General features: G+C 64.9%; 1 long non-coding RNA gene across 1 annotated transcript; it reads left to right on the top strand.

Annotated features, from left to right (window-relative positions):
- Positions 1-10,933: 10,933 nt before the first annotated feature.
- Positions 10,934-16,520, top strand: LOC138844472 (uncharacterized). The gene is made up of 3 exons (XR_011380360.1): positions 10,934-11,570; positions 11,979-12,047; positions 15,615-16,520. It is a non-coding gene; the product is annotated as an uncharacterized lncRNA (long non-coding RNA).
- The last annotated feature ends 427 nt before the right edge of the window (positions 16,521-16,947 follow it).

The following is a 16,947-nucleotide window of genomic DNA, read 5'->3' on the forward strand; positions in this document are numbered from 1 at the left end:
CGGCTCTGCTCAGGCCCCCGAGGGCGGCGGCCTCTCATGGGCCGGGGGCGCCAGGCCGGGGCTTGTTTCTAGGCAGACGCCTGTGCCTGTGCTGAGTCACTCCTGCCTGCCCCTGAGGTTCCTGCACGGGCGCTGCCTTGTCCTGGGCCGGCGGCCGGCAGGGAGAGCCAGGGCTGACAGTTGCGGGCCCATCTTGGAAGGGATCACCTGCCGTGCAACGCGACACCGAGGACTCAGTCCCAAATCAAATGTCCGTTCTAGGGCATCTGTGCGGTATTGGCCAACAAGTTTAAAAAAATAATGTTTCGCATAATCCAGGATTTACACGGTGTGATCCTGCTGGTGTCACCTTTCTCCCCGTGTCTGTCCCAGGATCGTCTTGAATTCTACTCAAAACAAAGGGCTCCCTGTTGGCCGCGAGCGCTCAAAGGCAGAGCTTTGTTCCAGGCTGAAGTCCCCCCATTCAACAGCACTGGCCGGAGCTGGCGCCCGCCTGCCAACGCGCCCTGGTTTTTCCAGCTTGGGCTGGGAGCTCCATCCCAGGGCTGCAGGAGAGCCCTGCGTCACGTGGCCCGCTCGCTGAGCAGACATCCGAGGGAGCGCAAGGAACCAGAGCAGTGGCAGGTGCAAGGCAGGTGCGGGGAGGCAGTGCCTCCCACGTGCGGGGTGGGGAGTTCCTGGGAAACGGCCCCAGAGGTCGGGGAAGCCGGGTCCCTCGCACTCCCTCCCGCGCTCCGAGGGCACGGCAGGATCCGGCTGCAGCGCCTCCGCCAGCCGCCAGCTGAGCCTGGAGGCCTGGCTGACCAGCAGTCTCTTCTGCAGGTGAGAAGGGAGGGGCCCCGTGCATGGGGCTCGGTTGGGGCCGCCCAGGCCGGACTCAGATGCTGCGGGCTCTGCCCTGAGCCCTGGTCCTCGGCCGTGGTGTGGCACGCACGTGTCCCACGTCCTCGCGGCCTCTCAGCTCCTAGCCGCCAGCCGGATTCCATTTGCAAAGGCGGCAGCCAGGAATGGCCCGCGTGTCAGTCTCTGCCCCCTGAGCAGGCAGGGCTCTGCTCGTCCTCCTCCTCCCAGCCACTGTGCCCTCGGCTGACCCAGGACCTGGGCCTCTCCCACCCGAGGGGCGGGTCACGGGGGGTCCTCCCAAGTTCTGCCTGCAGTGTCCCTCCACGGCCGTGAGCAGGCCTGCAGCGCCATGTGCCAACACCAGGGCCCGGCCACGGGGCCCAGAGAGCCTGGGCCAGGGCTCAGGGTCAGCTCCTGGGCCTCGTGCAGCGACTGCCACTCGGCGGCACCGGCTAGATCAGGCTTCATAGCAAGTGAGCGCAGCCTCTCTACAGCTGACGCGCTCTGAGGCCTTGCTGGCTCCAGGCCCACCAGGGAGCTTGTGTTGTCTACAGCAGCGGCCTGGGAAACGGGTTAGGAAGGAAACCAAGGCCCAGGCTGCCTGGCCCCAAAGACCCAGCCCGAGACCCCTCCCTGCAACACCCCCCAGCCCCTGACTTCAGGCCCTAGGGAGTTCTACTCCGTGCCCTAAGACCCGACTTCCTCCAACCCGCACGGTGTCACCCTCGGCGGTGTCCTGAACACAAGCGTGGTCTGCTTGGCCTTGGGTTCTGGACAGCTGGCCCTGACCTGTCCTCAGGCTGGGTGACCGTGCAGCTGAGGCCTGAGCTGCGTCCAGGTGGCCAGGCACTCGAGCTGAGTGGGAGGACGCCTGTCAGACCAGGTGCGTGGCCCACGCCTCCGTCTTCGTTATGGAACCTGAGACAGGAATGCTGGGAGCACCTGTGCACCTGTCGCCACACTCGGCGTCTCCGATCTGCTTAGAGGGGAGTGGATGATCCCGAGGCAGTCGGAGCCCCTGTGCCCCTCCCTGACCTGTGCCCTTGAACCCTTCAGGAGTTGACCTTCCCCAAAGCCGCTTTCCAGAGGGGCTCGGGGTGGCCCACAGGGGCGAGCTCAGGTCACAAAGGCCCAAGGTTGGCGCCTGTGGGGCTGGAGCAGGTGCGAAGCCTCCTGGAGCCACCATTCTATTCCCGGGTTCTTAGCTGCAGAGAGAGGAGACACCATCTGCTGGTTCACTCTGCAAGTGGCCGCAAGGGCAGGAGCTGGGCCGATCCGAAGCCAGGAATCGGGAGCTTCTTCCAGATCTCCCAAGTGAGTGCAGGGGCCAAGCACTTGGGCCATCCTCCGCTGCCTTCCCAGGACATGAGCAGGGCTCATGGATCAGAAGCGGAGCAGCCGGAACACGAACCGGTGCCCATATGGGATGCTGGTGCCGCAGGCGGAGGCTCAGTCCGCTACGCCACAGCGCCGGCCCCTTTCCCCGGGGTCTTTTTTTTTTTTTTTTTTTTTTTTTTTTGACAGGCAGAGTGGACAGTGAGAGAGAGAGACAGAGAGAAAGGTCTTCCTTTGCCGTTGGTTCACCCTCCAATGGCCGCCGCGGCCGGCGCGCTGCGGCCGGCGCACCGCGCTGATCCGATGGCAGGAGCCAGGAGCCAGGTGCTTTTTTCCTGGTCTCCCATGGGGTGCAGGGCCCAAGCACCTGGGCCATCCTCCACTGCACTCCCTGGCCACAGCAGAGGGCTGGCCTGGAAGAGGGGCAACCGGGACAGAATCCGGCGCCCCGACCGGGACTAGAACCCGGTGTGCCGGCGCCGCTAGGCGGAGGATTAGCCTAGTGAGCCGCGGCGCCGGCACCCCGGGGTCTTGAGAGATCACTTGAGTCCCATCGATGCCTGAGGCGCCGTTGCCCCGTACCACTTGGCAGAGCAGCAGAGCCAGGACATCACCTGCCCGTGGCGGCAAGGAGCAGAGTGGCAGCGTCCGGGTGAGCGACTGGGGCAGTGGCGTGGGGCCCGTGCCCCGAAGGACTCACGCGTAAAGCCCCTGTCACCGTCTTAGTCTTCAGAATTCTCAATAATCACGCAGGCAGCCCTGCCCAGCGATGGTCGCCAGTTCAGCAAATAAAAATATGGGACTTGTAATTAAAATTGATTTTCAGATAAACAAGGAATTCTTGTTTAAAATACAGACACCCTGGGGCCGGCGCTGAGGCTCAGCGGGTTAAACCCTGGCCTGAAGTGCCAGTGTTCCGTATGGACGCCGATTCTAGTCCCGGCTGCTCCTCTTCTGATCCAGCTCTCTGCTGTGGCCTGGGAAAGCAGTAGAAGCCCAGGTCCTTGGGCCCCTGCACCCATGTGGGAGACCCTGGAGAAGCTCCTGGCTCCTGGCTTCAGATCGGTGCAGCTCTGGCCATTGAGGCCATCTGGGGAGTGAACCAGCGGATGGAAGACCTCTCTCTCTGTCTCGACCTCTCTCTGTAACTCTTTCAAATAAGTAAAATAAATCTTAAAAAAATAAAATACATACATCCTACAAGAGTAAAAATACAGGACTTGCAGCAAATTTTGACTTAAAGGAATAATTTTGAGTGCTGGCGTATCCGATGCAGCGTGTGGGCCATATTCACACCGGGGCAAACTCGCTGTTCCTGGGAATTCAGGTCTAGGAGGGCAGCCTGTGTTTTATTGGCAACCCGAGCCCTGTAGCTCCGGGTGGCTGGAAGGCTCGCTGCTGGCTCAGGGGCAGGCATGGGAGCTGCGAGGGTCTGGGTTCAGATGGAGCTGTTCCTGGGGAGACTTGACCTGCAAAGGGCCCGTCCCGTGCGCGGGCTGCTCGCGGCCTGCAGACAGGTGGCGCTCGCGGGTGCGATTCGGATGGGTCCCTTGTCTCCCAGCCTCTGCGGCTTTGGGCTGGGGGCAGCCACACCTCTGTCAGAGGACCAGGAGGGGAGGGAGGGAGCGAAGACGAGGGAGGGCAGTTTGGGAAGAAGAGCGTGGAGAGGAGGGGACAAGCTGCAGGCTGGATCTCAGCTCGCCTGCGCAGCTGTCAGTCGGTGCAGGTGTGCTCAGTGCAGCGAAAGAATTCAGCAGGCTGCGGGGACCGAGGGGCGCGGGAGGCGCTGCCCTGGCCGGGGAAGCCGGGAGGGCTTTCTGGAGGAGGTGGCGTTTGCCTAAGTGGTGAGAGGAGGCAGGCCGCATGCGGGAGGGCAGGGAACTGCGTCCCAGGAGGAAGGAGCTGCAGGCAGGGAGGCTGAGAGATGGAGGTGGCTCGGGGTGCCCAGAGCACCAGGTTTTCCTGGGTCTGGACAGCACTGGCGTCTATCAGGGCCCGGGAGCACTGTCGTCTGTCAGGGCCCGGGAGCACTGTTGTCTATCAGGGCCCCGGGAGCACTGTTGTCTGTCAGGGCCTGGGAGCACTGTTGTCTATCAGGCCCTGGGAGCACTGTCCTCTATCAGGCCCTGGGAGCACTGTCATCTATCAGGGTCCGGGAGCACTGTTGTCTATCAGGGCCCCGGGAGCACTGTCGTCTGTCAGGGCCTGGGAGCACTGTCGTCTGTCAGGGGCCGGGAGCACTGTCCTCTATCAGGGCCCGGGAGCACTGTCGTCTGTCAGGGCCCGGGAGCACTGTTGTCTATCAGGCCCTGGGAGCACTGTCGTCTATCAGGGCCCAGGAGCACTGTCGTCCTTCGCAGCCCCGTGAGCCATCGCTGGTCCCATCGGTCGAGGTAAAGGGACCGTGGGGCCGGCGGGTCTCTCCGGCATGGCCCCAGCCGCATCCACGGGCAGAATTTCCCCTCCTCGGGGACCCCCGCCCTGCACTGGGCCCACCCGGCTCGTCCAGGCCCATCTCCTCTCAAGTGAGCCCACGGTGGGCTTCAGCGACACCCACAGAACACGCCAGCTGTCACTCTGCCGCGTGACTGACAGCCGATGCTGAGAGCTGGCACCCGGCACCTTCCAGTAAGGGCAGGGCTGGGATTCGAACTCAGGCCTGACTGGATCCACCTTTGGGTGCCGTGAGCAGGTAATTAGTCCTCACGGTGGCCCCATGGGGCAGGTGCCACTGTGCCCATTATACCACTGAGGGCTGTGAGGCCCCAAGAGGACGAATCCCAGCCCCGGCTGAGCCGACACCGTGCTCCCCCGAGTCGGCGTTCGAGGTCAAGGTTGCTTTTCGGAACTGGTGAATTTTTTCAGCAAGAGTCACCCTGGCCTGCCAGGAGCCGCCGCGTGGTCTGAGCAAGGCGCTTGGCGGGGAAGGGAGGGTGCAGCCGGAGCAGGGTGCCGGCCAACCCAGTGAGAGCCGCGAGGTCTGTGTCCCTGCCCTCCTGTCTTCCGGCCAGGGGACCCCCCGGCCCCCAGCAGCCGCAGACAGCAGCTTGTCCCCCAGCGCAGAGGCGGGGCCCTGGCAGCCCGCCAGGACGGGGCAGGGACACGGCCGCGGCTGCGCTGATGCGCGGACCCTCGCAGTCACCACGCACCCGGCTCGTGAAACTGAACACCAGGGATTGGGAGACTTTTATGGGGGGCTTTTCTGCTTCCAGCAAATTCCAGGGTATGATTTACAGCCCCTGATCCCAGGCCTCCCTCTGCCCCCGCTCCCCGCCATCCGAAGGCAGGACAGAGGCCCCCACAGGGAGGGGCGGTCACGGGTGGAGGAACGGAGGGAAGGAGCAGACCAGGCAGCCCCTCTGCGGGGTCTCAGTCTGCCTGGGGACACCACCGGGCCGCGTCGTCCTCCGCCCGGACCTGGACGTGGCCTGTGACTACGGATGCTGGGCTCCCACGAGGGGCAAGGGGTCTGCCCACTTAGGCACTGTGTGGGGTGCCTGTCTGTCCTGCTACAGGTGACACAGGGCTGCGGCCAGGGGTGGACAGACACCAGACACACACATGGACACGCAAACACACATGGGGACACACAGAGACACGGGGACACACAGGAACATGCAGGCACACAGGGACACACAGACACACACAGGGACACACAGGGACACACAGGAACATGCAGACACACAGGGACACACGGGGACACGTGGGGACACACAGGAACATGCAGACACATGGGGACACACAGACACACACAGGGACACGCAGACACACATGGAGACACACAGACACACAGGGGGACATGTAGACACACACGGGACACAAAAACACACATGGGAACACACAGACACACACAGGGACACACAGGAACATGCAGACACACAAGGACACACAGACACACATGAGGACACACAGAGACACAGGGACACACAGGGACATGCAGACACACAGACACACAGACATGGGTAGAGACAGACACACGTGGGGACATGCAGACACACAGGGACATATAGACACACACGGAGACACGCAGACACACACAGGGACACACAGACACATGTCGAGACACACAGACACATGTGGGGACTCACAGATACAGAGACACACAGACACACACGGGGGCATGCAGACACACCTGGTGACACACAGAGACACACAGACACATGGGAACATGCAGACACACAGGGGAACATGCAGACACACACAGAGACACACAGACATGCAGACACACACGGGGAGACACACACAGGGACACACAGACATGCAGATACACACAGAGACACGCAGACACACACAGAGACACATAGACACACACGGGACACACAGACACATACAGAGACACACAGGCACACATGGGGACCCACGGACACACACGGACACACACAGGGACACACGGGGACACGCAGACACACACAGAGACACACAGGCACACACGGGGACACGCAGACACATGTGAGGACACACAGACACACACAGAGACACGCAGACACATGTGGAGTGATGGAGGGGAGAAGCCGCAGACTGATGGAGACAGCGATGGAGAGACATGGAGGGAGGGAGAGGCAGACACAGACAGAGGTGGGGACACCACTACAGACGTGGAGGCAGAGCGGGAGGAGGACGCGGAGCCGCAGTGCGGGGCGGCACGGGCAGGGACAGTGAGCCAGGCAGAGCCCAGCCTGAGACAGACGCACGGACAGGGACAGTGAGCCAGGCAGAGCCCAGCCTGAGACAGACGCACAGGGCCAAGCGGAGATGGGGCGGGGCGGGGCACAGAGAAGCGGAAAAAGGGGAAGAGACGGCTGTGCGGCCGCACTGCAGGCCACGAGTGACCAATTCACAGGACTGGAAGCCACCAGTGCAGTGACTGTCACAGAGGGCACGGGCTCTGGAGTCACAAGGCTGGGCTGGCCTCCCAGCTCCAGCAAGCCCCATAACCACTGTGTGCCTCAGTGTCCCCCTCTGTAAAGGGGCGTGCATGGGTGCTGGCCTCGAAGCGGGGCCGTGAGGGCTGAACGGCTGGACACCTGGCCGGTACGCCCGGAATAGCACCTGTTCAGAACGGTGCTTTGCACGCCCCTGCGTGATGGGCGGTTCCCGCTGCTGCCCTGAGTCTCCGCGTGGGGGGATGGGCTTGTGGCCCACCAGACTCCTAGGTGCCACACCCCTCCTGCACCCACTTCCCTGGACAGCGAGCCTGGGCGGACTTGCCATCCTCCCGAGAGGCACCATGCCTGCCCCGGTGGGCAGCGAGGCTCCTGCCTCCCTGTTGGAACCCTACCCGCAAGCCCACCCACCCAGGAAACCCCCGACCATCGGGTTAGGAGGGTCAGACGGGGTCAGTCCTGTGTTGGTTTTAGCAGCTCACCACTCCGTGGAGCCCAGTCCCCAGTCTGGAATGGCGTAGTAATAATAGCAGGTGCATCACCGCCCACGAGGGCGAGAGGAACGCGTGAGAGCCCAGCTCGGGGTCTCTCTGGCTCAGGGCTGCTCTGTGTCTCTGAGGCTTCAGACAGGGGCTTCATTGTTGCCGATTGCACAGGGGTGGCTTGAAACGGTGCGCGCGCGGTGTGGACATGTGTGCGCCCCCAGGTGGGCTGTCCTTGGGCTGGGCCTGGGAAGGGGGTGCAGGGGGCCCTCCCATCCGTGCTGCCTGCCGGGACGCATCCTCTGGCCCCTGCTCGGACTGCGGGCCTGTGGGGGTGACACCCAGCTGGCCACTCCTGCCCAGGCTCTGCAGTCACCACTCAGGGCAGGGCCGGGCGCTGTGGCAGGGCCAGGCCGGCTCGTGCAGGGGGAGACACCTGCCCACTTGGGCTGGGGTGTGGCCAACTCCCAGGAGGACGGGGCCAGTGTGTGCGTGCGTGTGAGGCATGGGAAGGAGTATGCCTGTGTACGAGTGTGTGTGCATGTGGAGTAGAGTGAGTTATGGGCAGTACACGTGTGTGTGTGCGACCATGCATGTCAGGACTGTGTGATTGTGAGCAAATGAGTGTGGGGGGAGAATGGTGTGAGTGCACGCGTGTGATTGTGTGTGATGTGTGCAAGCGTATTGTGTGCGTGGACGACTGAGCATGTGCCTGAACGCGTGTGTAAATGGCTGTGTGACCGTGTGGGCTCGCGGGTGAGTGGGTTCGGGTGTGAGGCGTGAGCGCGCGCAGGGCTGTGCTGTGCGTGAGCGGCTGGGTGTGGGTGCTCCTGCACGGTCCGGGTGTGCGTGTGAGCCTGGCTGTGTGTAAGTGTGCACGGAGCACACCTGTCCATACGTGAGCGTGCGTGTGGTCTGGGAGCGGTGCGGCTGTGTGGGAGCTCCTCTGTGCCGTGCGTGTCGGGCGCCCCCTGCAGGTGGTTGGGCTTTGTGCAGGGCAGCGAGACACCTGCTGGGAAGCTGCCCCGCGGTGGCCTCTGACCCCGGGCCTCCCTGGAGGCCGCAGAGCCGCCTGGGCTCCCGGTGCAGGGCAGGCGCCTGCACACCACACCCTGCTGCACCTGCTCGCGTCAGGGGGCTGCGGGGCTCCTCACTGTCAGCTCACAGGAGGGGCAGTGGGAGAAGTCGCTCTCCTCCGCCCGTCCCCTGGGCGGTCCAAGCGGGGCTCTAAGCACAGGTGCACACTGCCCGTTGCCTGGGCAGTCCGAGCGGGGCTCTAAGCCCAGGTGCTCACCTGCCCGTCCCCTGGGCGGTCCGAGCGGGGCTCTAAGCACAGGTGCACACTGCCCGTCGCCTGGGTGGTCCAAGCGGGGCTCTAAGCCCAGGTGCACACTGCCCGTCCCCTGGGCGGTCCGAGCGGGACTCTAAGCCCAGGTGTGCACCTGCCTGTCCCCTGGGCGGTCCGAGCGGGGCTCTAAGCACAGGTGCGCACCTGCCCGTCCCCTGGGCGGTCCGAGCGGGGCTCTAAGCACAGGTGCACACCTGCCCGTCCCCTGGGCGGTCCGAGCGGGGCTCTAAGCCCGGGTGTGCACCTGTGGCCCCACTGGTCTCACTGCTCCTGTCTTCGGCCTCTTCCGGAAGCCGCCCGCCCCTCACACTGCACCCCCACCTCACAATCCGGCACAGCCCCGCATCCACCCACAGCGCCTGCCTCTGCGCTGGACTCTGAGTCCCAGAGGACGTCACGCTGTGCCCAGCTGCCGGCCCACCGCCCGGGCTGTAACAGGTGGCTTATGTGTGCTGGTGGGATGAACCCCTTTCTACCTCCACTTTCACTGGCCGCTCCTCGTCAGTAAGATGGCCTCTCCTCCAGGAAGCCCTCCAGGGTGTCCGCTGCCCCTTCTCGGGGGCTCCCAGGACCTCCGCACACGTCTTCCTCCCCACCAGACAGTCTCACTTACCCGTGCATTGCCCGGCACCCAGGAAGTGGGGAGTGAAGACGCCTGCATGGAGAGAATGCGTGCAGGAGAGGCCTGGGGGTGGGGAGGACATGAGTGAGGGATGAACAACTCTGCCCAGTGGGCACAGGAGTGACCACACTGGCCACCTCGTCCCCTGCCCTGGGAGTGGCGCACCTGGGCCCAGCCTTGACCATGGTGGGCAGAGGCCGGCGGGACGCCCTGTGCTGACCGTGGCTCCGAGCCCGTGGCCCAGGCTTGAGTCCCAGCTTGTCCACACCCGCTGTGTGCTGTGGGTGTGCGGGGACCTGGGCTCTCACACTGCTCGGGCTTCCCCGACACAGGACCGCAACCTGGTGGCCTAAAGTGACGCCAGCATCCCCTCGGGCAGTGCCGGAGGCCAGCAGCAGGGCGCGGGCAGCCTGCCCCCGCAGAGCCTCGGCGGGAGCCGAACCGGCGTTCGCCTGGCGCCCATCGCCAGAGCCGCCGGTGGCCGTTCCACTGCGTCTGTCGGATCCCAGCCTCGGTTGCCCGAGGGCGACCCCGACTCTTGCCAGGACCTGGGGGTACCTTGCGCCCAGCCAGATGACCCAGGAAAATACCCCCACCCCAAGATCCGAAAAGTCCCCGTTGCCACAGGCAGTGACCTGGTCACAGGTCCTGGACGTAGGGCATGGACACGGGCGGGGGGCATTTTTCTACAGCCCCCACTGGGTAAATCGCTCCCCGTGACCCTTGGCCCCTGCGCGTCTCACAAGCGCGCCCTGCACTGCTGGCGGGGGTCCATAACAGAGCAGGAGGAGGGTAGCCGTGGGCTCTGCCTCCAGCAGCCGTGGCACGTGGAGGCCCACAGTGAAGGGCATGGACACGACCAGAGGGGCTGGGCCTCCATTGCTGGGGCATCGGACCCAGCCCAGGGACTGCGCCAGCCCGGGGCCTCCCTCCCAGGTGGCTGCTGCCCTCTGCTGGCTGTGTCGGGTCCTCCCGGCCACCCCGCAGCCGGCAGCTAGGGGCGGCCTTTGCCTGGTTCTCCTGGGGCGGGGTTCTCCCGGGCTGTCCCCGGGGGCGGCTCCGTGTGCACCTGTGTAGGGCAGGAGGGCGTTCCTAGGAGGAGTGGCCTGGACTCAGCCCCCGGCCCTCGGCTTCCGCGGCTCAGTGGGGTCTCCCAGTCGCCAGGCCCTCGCTTGGGCTCGGCTGCCTCCCAGCTGCGTGACCTTGGGCAAATCACGTGGCCTCTCTGAGTCTCTTCTGAGACCTGGGCTCCTGGCCGCCGCGCAGGGCGGGGCTGTGGGCGTGGTCACCAGGACATCGGGCAGCTGTGGTGCCTGCCCTGGGCACCCGGCCCACATCGCCACGGGGGATCTGGACGGCTCCCGTGGCATCTTCCCACGACTTAGCGGGAGGGGAGTGGGGGGCGCTGTTGTGAGTCCCATTTTACAGGGTAAGAAGCTGAGTCTCGGTGGGGCGGGGGGGGCGGCCTCCTGCCGCAGGCCACGTGGAGAGCCAGGCTGCAAATCCGGATCTGCCTCTTGTCCGTGCCGGGAGCAGCCGGGATCTGCCGACGCGTGGGCTCGTGGCTGCCTGTTAAAGAAGGAAAATAAATGACTGAGCGAAAGCGCTGTGTGTGGCAGCCATTTTCTGCCAAAAATATGGGGCGCCTCTGACGTTAAAGAGGCCTTCGAGGGTCGGCGCGGGGGACCCGGCCGTGGGCATGCTCGGCCCTCCTCCCGGAGCGGCCCCCCGTCTGCTCCTGCCACCCACAGCCAAGACCGCGGAGGGCGAGCCCCCCACCGCCCCAGGGACCCCCAGCACCCTCGGCCGCAGGCTGCACAACTGCTCCGGAGCTGTCGTCAGCTCTTCCTAACGCTGAGAAAGCCCCCCCCGCCCCCCCAGCTGGAGCACTTTGTCTTTGGTAAGAAGAGCAGGAGCCGGGCTTTGATTCTCATTAGCAAACCACAAATCCCCGGCAGCCTCTCTAGGGGTGCGGCTCACGGACGGAGCCCACTAGAAGCTTCTGGGAGGGAGCCGGAGGCGGCAGGGCGTGCTCTGCGCCAGGAGCTTGCTGTCTGGTAAGTGGTGCAGAAGCCGTGACCTTGTGCAGAGGGGAGCCGAGGCTCCCACGGGCAAAGCTGGATTCGAACCCCACACCTCCGGGCTCCAACCCCCACCGCCTTCCCGCAGGGCCAGGCTGCGTGTTCCGCCCTGGGCAACCGTCTCTGACAGCGAAGTGCAGCCGTCACAGACCACGTGCACGCGAACGGCCGTGGCAGTAGGTTCCGTGGCTTGGGTCTGCCAGTCCTTGGTCTCAACCAGGGCCGTGAGTCCCCCTTACCAAGAGCTGTGAGGAAGGGACATGGGCTACGGTTCTGGTCCGCAAGTCCCGAGGGGACATCCACAAGAGCATTTGGGGAAAGGATTCCTTTAGTATTAAAAAGGTTTGCTCAATGGACACGTTTCTTCTCTGCATCTGAATGCAGCTGGCGATGGGTGGAGCTGGTGCAACCCTGTTGTGCCATGAAGAGAAGAACCTCAGGACCGAAGCTGAGGTGAGGAGGGTAGAGGAGCCCCGCCGGGGCTTGGGCGGGGACAGGCTGGGGTTTATTTAAAGCGTAGCTCCTGGCGTTTGTCTCTGTAGCCACAAGCCTGCTACTGGCTTCACTGCGTTTACTGCAGTTGGAGCTGGGCAGCAGAAGCACCGGGATGATTCGGCTCCAGAGGGAAGCAGCCCGAGTCAGCCCAGACGCGGAGCCGCGGTAGTGCCCGGCCTGGGGCGGCTGCTTCCCGGCGGAGCTAGACAAGCCAGCCATAGCACCTGAGGCGGCTGCGCATGCTCCCTGCAGGTGCACTTCTGGCCACAGAGGGGCGCTGTGCTCCCCTCTGCCCGCCGGCGGGCTGGCTGTGGGGGGCGGCGGGGGCTTGCGAAGGCACCCAGCCTGCCTGCGGCCTCCGTGGCCGAGGGAGGGGCCGGGGCGGAGCGTGGCTGCCCCCTCCTCGCTGATCCACAGCGCACGGGTTGCCAGGCGATCCGGGACGGAACGGACGGAACTTTCTGGAATGCCCGGCGCGGGGTGGTGGTGCTCTGCGAGGACCCAGCGCCTGCTCCCTCCCTTCCGGGCTCTTCCTGTCCAGTGCTGTCAGTCAGTGTCCGTCACTGGGCGGGGAGGCGGGCGCTGGCGCCCCCGCACGCGGGACTTCTGCAAGAAGCGGGGGCAGGGCCGGGACCCCCCCCTCCCGGCCGCACAAGAAGCACTTCCCACAGTTATTAACGCTTTTATGTTTCTTTTTTATTACTTTTTTTTATTACTTTTTTTTAAGCTCAAAATGAGAAAGAGCTTCTCCCTGAAGCCGGGGTGGGGGTTACCCAGTGCGGCTGAGGGTGGGGGAGGGGGGAGGCCGCAGCCTGAGGCAGGGTGAGCCGCAAACCCAGGCGGGGTGGTGTCCCCGGGGGCCCCATCTGGACCCGCGGCCCTGGGAAACCCGGCCCCTCTGCCCAGGATCCGCGTGGACCAGAGTCCTCCGGGCACCGGGTCCCAGGCTCTGCCACAGGCCCCGGCCCCTCAGCGACCGCCAGACGCCCCTGAACTGGGGCCGCTGCCCCGCCCACGGTCCCTGGGGAGGGGGAAGGGGCGCCTCATTCAAGGGCCTCCCCCCCCCCCCCGCCCGGCCCCAGCCCCAGCACGTGGTCCCTGCCCCCCAGGGACTTCTCCCACTCGCATCCCGCCTGGCCTTCCTGGGCCGTCCCTGCGCTGTCCCACGGGGAGGGGCTTCTTTCTCAGGCACCTTCTCCTCTCAGCCCCCCCCCCAGGCCCACTCGTCCCCAGGTCTTGAGGGTCTCTCGGTACCTGGGAGCGCCCTCGTGCCCTGCTGTGCTGTGGTTCTGCCCGGGCCGGGAAGCGCCGAGGGCTTCCTGGAGGCGCTGCCCCTGAGCTGAGGCCTGCAGGAGGCCGTGGTGTCAGCCGGCACAGGCCGGAGAAGTGTCCTGGCAGGAGGCCGGCACGTGCAAAGGCCCAGCGGTGGGCGGGCTGTGGCCCAGCTGCAGGGCTCAGACAGCTGTGGCCGGGGAGGCAGGCGAGCCCGGCAGGTGCAGCGGGTGGGCACGGCTCCCAGGCGCCCCACGCAGGTCCAGGCAGTGTCTCTGAGCCTCTTGGACTCTGCAGAGGTGCAGGTAGCCCCTGGGCTTGGCGTCCTCCACAGGTGACTCATACCTGACCCGGCACATTTCGTGGAAGGTTCTAGAACCTTCATGACCCCTCCTTTTCCTTGGGGCAGCCAGAAGGCGGGGCTGTCCAGGGCGAGCGGTCAGTGACTCCCATCCTTCAGGGGCTTCATTCATTCCTTCGTTCATTTGTTCACCGGGCTGACAGCTTCGCTTTGAGCACCTGCCCCGTGCCGGGCTTGGGCTGACACGGTCTCCGTGATTCTCGCCAGCCGTGCGTTGCTGCCTCACGTCCTCGGAGCCGGGAAAACAGAGGCGCAGACCGGCCGAGGCATCTGCCGTCTCGGTTTTGTTTCCCACGACCGTGTGGGAGCCCACACGCTCTCAAGGGGAGAAAAGGATTTGACAAACCAGGCATGAGAAACTCAAACCGGACCAAAGGGACACAGGCGCTTCCCGCCGACGCTGACCCCCGGCCGGGTCCGAGTTATCCGTGTGTCCCCTCCCCTCCAAGTGGGAGCGCCCTCCGCATCGCCACCATCCTGCACGGTCCCTTTTTTCCATCTTTTCTCCCCGCCTCAGCACCCCCCCCCCACTGAACCATGCGCTGGGGAGGGGTCCACACACCAGGAGCCCGAGGCTGCCTCCCCTCCCTCTCCCGGCTCTGCGTGCCGGAGACGGGGCTGCCGTGGACACCCCGGAAGCCGCTGTGTGCACGTGGGCAGGAATGGCCGCAGAGTGGCCGGGACACCGCTCTTGGGCAGCGCGTTCCTGGGTCCTGCAGCAGGCGGCCCCCACCCAAGTCCTGGGACGGCCGCCTTCTAAAGAAAATGCTTTCCATTCTGCCTGCTCTTCCTCCAGGGTAGGGCAGCAGCCCTTCCTGCCCCGGGCGGGAGTGGGGGCTCCCAGGCTGCACCCCAGTTCCTCCTTCCCCCCACCCCCACGTGCCAGCCACCTGCACGGCTACCGATTCTTCCCCTAACAGGGTCGGGCTGAGCCCCTCTCGCCGGCGCCACCTCCGTCCCTCCCCCCACAGCTGTGTCCTCCTTTCTCGAAAGTCCGCGTGGCCCGAGCTGCAGGTGTCACGGCGACAGGTGCATGACGCGAGGGGGCGCGTCGGCCACCACCATTTGACCACAAGGACCTTCTAAGGAGCTGAACGCCGCGGTGGGGACAGAGCTGGCAGCCACGTGGTTGTCAGCTTCTGCCTTGCAGGAGGCACAGAAGCAGGAGAGCGGTGGGCAGTGCAGGGCGGGGCCGCGGGGAGGGGCTGCAGCCTCGGCTCCGCCTGCTGCCTCCCCCCTGCCTGCACCGTGGCTGCCCTGGCCCCAGCGCAGTGATCTCTGTCAGCACACAGCTGCCGAATCTGCCCCGGCCAGCCGCGGCCAGTGTCTCCCAGGGCGGTCGCTGCACACCTCCCTGGAGATGTGGGCTGGGGCACCCGTGGGACAGAGTCTGCCCCTCGGTGTCCACCGCCAGATTCGGCCAGGGGACTTCCCACAATGCCTGGGGACAACTTTGGTCAGCGTCACTGGAGGCAGGAGCCTCTGGTGCTTGGTGGGAAGAGGCCAGGGACGTTGCTACTGCCCCACGGTGCCCCCAAGTGTCCCCCGCGCTGAGCTGGGGATCCCTGGCCCAGGCCAAGCAGCCTCCGCCCGGTTGCCTGGCGCCACTGACCTCCTGCTGGCTTCCCGCGTCCCCTCGGCCCGCACCAGTCATCCTCAGAGGCCGCTCAGCCCCAGGCCTCCTGGTTAAGCTGTTCCAGTGGCCCCTCTCTATGAACAAAGCCCAGTTTCTCCCATGGCCTCCAGCACCGGCCCTGGCCCAGAAAGTACCTACTGTGTGCTTGGCAAGCGCCTACTCTGTGCTGCGGGGTCTGAGCCCTTGCTTTCAGTCCTGCACCCCGGTCACCTCTTCCGTGAAGCCTGCCTGAGTTCCCCATTTCATATGCCCACAGGCTTCCTGGAGAGACTCCTGATCTTGCCAGTGACCTGACTGGACCTGCCGTCGGGAGCCCCCCGGGCAGGTCTGAGGGCAGGGGCCCTGCTGCCTGGCCGTCACAGACATTTATAGAAGAAGAGAAAGACCTGGGTCCCCCAAACCCCGCGTTCAAGTCAGGTTTGGCTGCAGAGTGTGCAGGGCTCCCTGCAGAGTGCGGATGCTGGGTCCTTAGGCCAAGCCCACGAGGAGTCGCGACAGTGACAGCACAGCTTTGAACCCAGGCAGGGTCCTTCGGGGGGGGGTGGGGGGTCCACGGAGCCCACCCTGACCGCTGACCGCAGTGTCCCAAGGACCACGCTTCCAAACTACACCCTTCCATTGCTGCCAGTGCTCCCCGAACTCACTCCCGGGGCAGGTTCGCTGCTAAGAAGCCAAACGGGAAAACTGCAGAAAACACAGCCCAGTTTCCCCGAGACTGAACGTGTGCCAGGGCCAGTCCGGTCCATTCTGCAACTGCTTTCCTCCCACTTTGCTGCCGGGGAAACGCCTTCTAGGGGACAGTGGTGATGAGCAAGGTCGTCACCATTTGGGACACGAGCGTCTCACCTGGAAGTGCCTGGCTTTGAACCCCGGCTTCCAGGTGACGGCCCACCTGCTTGGGTCCCTGCCACTTCTGTGGCAAACCTGGACCGGGTTCCCGACTCGTGGCTTCGGCCTGAGCCAACCCCCGCTGTTGTAGCCAGCAGATGCGAGATCTCCCTCTCCCTCCCTCCTTCTCCCTCTCTCCCTCCCTCTCTCCCTCTCTCTTCCTCTCTGCTCTCCCTCTCTCTCCCTCTCTCCCCCTCTCTCCCTCTCTCCCCCTCTCTCCCTCTCCCTCTCCCTTTCTCTCCCCCTCTCTCCCTCTCTCCCTCCCTCTCTCCCTCTCCCCCTCTCTCCCCCCTCTCTCCCTCTCTCCCCTCTCCCTCTCTCCCCTCTCCTTCTCCCCCCCTCCCTCTCTCCCTCTCCCTCTCTCCCTTCCTCTCTCCCCTCCCCCCTCCCTCTCTCCCTCTGTGTTTCTAAATAAATACACATTTAAATAAAATGAAAGATGGGAAGACCTCAGGCCCCTCTGGCGCTTGCTCTGCGGGGTCCCTGTTGCTGGACTCCAGCGAGTCTGGGCTTTCCTCCCAGAAGAGCCTCTGCCAGCGCCGTGGCCAGCAGAGGGGGCCACAGCAGTGCGGAGCCCCTGGCTGCGCGGCGCGGCGCGGAGGGAGCTGCCTCTCCCGTGGCCCAGCCGCCGCGCTGCCTCTCCCGCGGTGACGTGCGGTTCAGTGTCCTCTTGGGCCAAAGCCCTTGCTTGAAATCTGCGG

The sequence above is a fragment of the Oryctolagus cuniculus genome, chromosome 11 (genome assembly GCF_964237555.1).
Source record: "Oryctolagus cuniculus chromosome 11, mOryCun1.1, whole genome shotgun sequence".
In the NCBI taxonomy this organism is placed as follows: Eukaryota; Metazoa; Chordata; class Mammalia; order Lagomorpha; family Leporidae; genus Oryctolagus; species Oryctolagus cuniculus.